The sequence below is a fragment of the Gigantopelta aegis genome, unplaced genomic scaffold (genome assembly GCF_016097555.1).
Source record: "Gigantopelta aegis isolate Gae_Host unplaced genomic scaffold, Gae_host_genome ctg2540_pilon_pilon, whole genome shotgun sequence".
In the NCBI taxonomy this organism is placed as follows: Eukaryota; Metazoa; Mollusca; class Gastropoda; order Neomphalida; family Peltospiridae; genus Gigantopelta; species Gigantopelta aegis.
The window spans coordinates 31,545-36,233 of NW_024532950.1; the positions used below are offsets into that span (position 1 = coordinate 31,545).

Genomic DNA, 4,689 nt, shown 5'->3' on the forward strand with positions numbered 1-4,689 from the left:
TATCGACCTGTCCTACTTGGCTTTGGAAGCAAAACAGTTAGACTGCCACCAGACTCTCAAAGTTACCAGGACACACTACCATCTAGACTGCCGTGATCGCCTGAATAATTCCACCCTCATTGTTGACTGAATTGTCGTCTGTTCTCTGTGCCATTCTGTGTGAAAAGATGATAGAAAAAGAGCATCGCAGAGAGGTGTGTTTACCTTTCTTAGAAGCTAATCAAATTAATTAAGCAAAATTAATGATAAAATTGGGCATTAATAGAATAGATTGTTGTTTTTTAAAAGTGTCAATATGAGTATTAAAAGTGATGAGGTTAATTTCTTAGTATACAGATATCTACTGAATCAGGTGAGAGCATAAGTGTATGATTTGATAAACTGAACTGTTATTGTAGGATTTCAGCATTCTGCTTACACCTTTTCTCAAGAAAGCCCACATTAAATCAGACCAGTATCAATGGGACACAAATTCCACAGGGGCACTTATTTCAGTCATTCAGAAAGGACTACAATACGTTGAGGCTGAAGTTAGCATTACTGAGGTAATAATATAGCTTTTTTGTTTGCTCAAGATTGATCTTACTTATACAACACCTATGCTTGGTATGTATTTTTTTAGGATGGTAACTATTTTAGAGATACTCCTCCACTTTCACTTGTTGATGCAATATGTTATGAAAATCATAACATGAGAGGAGCATTAGCAGCAAAGAGTGAGTCATCACCTACTGCTCTAAGCCCTCTGTTAATACTGGGTCAAGGTACAAAATAACGATGAACTAGTTTTTATGTTCCTCTTTGTTTAGAATCAATGGAAATAGATAAGAGTGACAATGCAGGAGGAGGCATTGATCATCCCATCAATTTAGTTAAAGTATTACGAGGCCATGAATCAGAAGTATTTACTTGTGCATGGAGATCCTAGTGGTAATCTATTAGTGCCTGGGTAAGCCATAAATGTTCCAATAAATTTAATACCGCATATTTTTATCCTCCTCTAAGGAGGACAATACAAAGCATTGCAATCTCTTGTTCACGTTATTTTAACACTGAGTCACAACATGTGTTTTATGATTGCTCACTCAATCTAACATATTGCCTAACAGTTTAATGTTTTATTATATCATTTTTCTGTCTGAGTGAGATCTGTCAACAAAGCATTGCATTTGTCACTAGTTCATCTGTTAATCATTGCATTGTGAATTAAACCTTCAGTGACTACATGTGCATACACTTATACTACACACACACACACGTTGACACTTCTCTTTCTCTCTTTTCTTTCCATCTCTGTATCTCTCTCTCTCCAGTTCTGGTGATTCTACTGCTCGTCTCTGGCATATAGGGGAGAAGGATCAGGACAGCAGACTGAGTCTATTGGTTCTCTCTCATCAACCTTTGACTGGGTCTCAAATTACTTCTGAAGGAGGCAATCGTGATGTGACCTCTGTTCATTGGAATGTTAGTCACACATAGGACACCTGCTCTGACCATGTTGATTCTATTATTTCTTAATAAGATGTACAGAGTATTTTGCTTGGATATCTTATCAAGTTTAATTATCATTAAGCTCTTAAATCCTGAAATACTCTTATGAGTCACATGTACTCCCATGAATTACAGAGAGATAATATGATGATATAAATGTAATTGTATTTACTCTAGCCTGATGGGACTCAAGTAGCTACAGGTAGCTATGATGGTGTTGCTCGTCTTGGAATACTGAAGGAGAACTCAAAGCTACTCTATGAAACATTCTGGCCCTATTTTCGCCCTCAAATGGAACAGTAAAGGCAATTACATTGCAACAGGTGGTGTTGATAAGGTAAGACATGAAAACTTGTATTCTTGTAATTCTCTCATTCAGACTGCAGTAGTATGGGATGTAGCAAGTGGTGAAGTTCGTCAAAGCTACTGTCCATCACAAAGGACCTACATTAGATGTTGACTGGCAGAATAACACAACATTTTCATCCTGTTCTGCAGATACATTAATTCACATTTATAAATTGGGTACTGACAAACCTATTAGAAAACATTCTGGGGCACAAGGTACATTGTAATTAATAAAGTTATCATAACAGTGTCTTCTGTTGTTGCAGAAAGTGGTAATGCTATTAAATGGGATCCTTTGGTAAACATTCTAGCTTCATGTTCTGATGACCACACTGCTAAGGTTGAGTGACAAAGATGTAATATATGACATATTAAGTGTCTTATCTTTTTTTTTGTTTCAGCTTTGGAACATGAAGCAGGGGAAACTTGGCTGCATGATTTACGTGAACATACTGGAGATATTTAACACTTTACAATGGAGCTCAACTGGACCAGGGTCTAGCCATCCTAATGCTAATGTCTTGCTAGCAACGTAAAACCACAACCTGTAATTTAACATTAAGATTGATTTAATGTGTTACTACAATGTTTATATTTGTGAGGGCAGATCTTATTGCCAATAAATGTGAAATTAAACTATATCCTATCCTAGAGCTTCTTTTGATTCCAACTGTCCGTCTCTGGAAGTAGAAAGAGGAGTGTGTCGTGCCATAACCTTAGACGTCACCAAGATCCTGTCTACTCCGTAGCATTTAGTCCTGATGGCCGATATATTGCTAGTGGCTCGTTTGATAATGGCTATTCATCTGGTCAACCACAGATGGGTCATTGGCAAGACAGTACAAGGGAGACAGTGGTATTTTTGAAGTCTGTTGGAATAAAGATGGACAAAGCTAGCAGCTAGTTTTTCAGAATAATAAGGTAAGAAGATAATGGACACGTAGTTGTCACTTTAGATATTCAATTTGTCATTTTAACCATTGTGTTTAATGTGTGAGTGAGAGTGAACCCATGAGTAGATCAACATTTAAGAAAAAATGCACACTTCACTTTGTTTTGCTTGTTTCCTCTTCTATTGAACAGCACTCCCTATGTAAGGATGATGCTTCTTTATTTTAAGCTCTGAATAGCTCAAAAACTAGAAGTAGCTATAGTAAACACCATGCCTACTAGAACTGTATTATGTAATTTTTCATTATCTGAGGCAAAGGTTTTGTATTTTTGTTACTCTCTGAAATGATATTTCTGTATTATTCTTTAATATATTCAAGGTTTGTATACTGGACTTCAGAGCATTATCAAGTTGAAGAAATAGCTAAAACCATCAATACCTGATGCCAGTTCTGTGATCCCATGCTTCACTTCATATTCATACCTCATTTCCATCTACTTACTCACTTTAACCACCATCTCGTCATTACATATAAGTATATTTTTCACATGGCTTGTTAGATAAGATAAAACATTAGTGCAATAATTCAATCTATGGTGATCAAACAGTTTACTTATATCATTTTGGAGATAATGACATATAAATAATCCTCAAAAACAAAATACTTACATTCTAAAATTTATATATGTGGTATACAATTAGTTTAGATTACCAAGTTCTAATTTGAGATTACTAGCTACAACATGTTCATTTAAACTCTCTAGAACTTTTAATACTGTTCTCCAAGTAAATGGCTGTGGCTCATTATTTTCCCAGTAATGAAGAACTTCAAAGAAACACACATCTTGCATTCCACGATTAGCCATCTCCCAACTTTTGAGTTCCCCATGTGGAATTTCTAAACAACGACCAAAAGCAAACCATTTTGTTTTGATTTTAGAGGACACAGCCTTCGTAAATAGCATAGTGTCTGGACGAGAGTCAAGAGAAATTTTCAGAGCAGAGTTGTTCATCAGAGTGAAGTTCTATAATAAGATAATTATTAATTGTTAACACTAATACTCTGCATCATACTTTTTAATTGAAACTTTAGATCTGTTATCAACTGTCGATTAGAAGCATCCATTTCTTGCCATTTTTTGTATTTCTGTTTCCTTCTCATCTATTTTTTGTTCATAATGCTGAGGTTGTGAACATCAGCTGGATTTCAAGTTGGTTACATTCTTTCAACTTCTTTCTTGAAAATCCCAAGGGCTATTTGAAAAGTAAGGTGTGGTGTTAGAAAAATTGAGAGAAGACTTACTTAAGTCATCTAACTCATTCATATCCTTTGGCATATTTTTTATATTTGTTAATGGCCTTTTTGCTCTCTTCAGCTTGAAGTTTTGTCTTTTTAAGCTCTTCTTGGGATATCGATAACTGTAAGTTAACAATATAAACTACCAATGCTTTAGAGTTAAACACACCTGCATCTTGCAGTCAGCAAGTTTTGACTGTAATTCTCTCTTTTGATCTGAAATGAGTTGCCATCATCGCTTCAAGTTCATCTTGCTTCAATTTTAATCTTTCTTCTAGGTCATGCTTCAAACTTCAGACTCTTCTTCAGATATTTTTATTTTTTCTTTGTGAACCATAAGCTCATTTTCTGTCTTTGTTGCACTGACTGCAGGTATGCTACTTGTGAACGAAGGCTGCTAACTTCATTTTCTAATTGATCCAATTTCCTTAATTTTACTTGTGCTTTCTCACTGTATAAAACATGCTCTTTTGCATGCTTCATCTAGAAGATATTGGCATTTTGCTAGCTTTTCATCTTGGGTAACTTGTTGTTTGTGCATTAGGAGTATAGCTTTACTGCATGCCTTTTGCCATTTAATGAGACCATCTTCCAATCTTGACTGTATATGTTCTTTATACAGTGAACGTGATGATAACAAAATTGAGTCAGCAAGCCAGTC

The 4,689-nt window shown here is 35.5% G+C and overlaps 1 pseudogene; it reads left to right on the forward strand.

The window, feature by feature from the left end:
* Positions 1–814: 814 nt before the first annotated feature.
* LOC121391485 lies at positions 815–2,736 on the forward strand (annotated as a pseudogene).
* Positions 2,737–4,689: the final 1,953 nt, after the last annotated feature.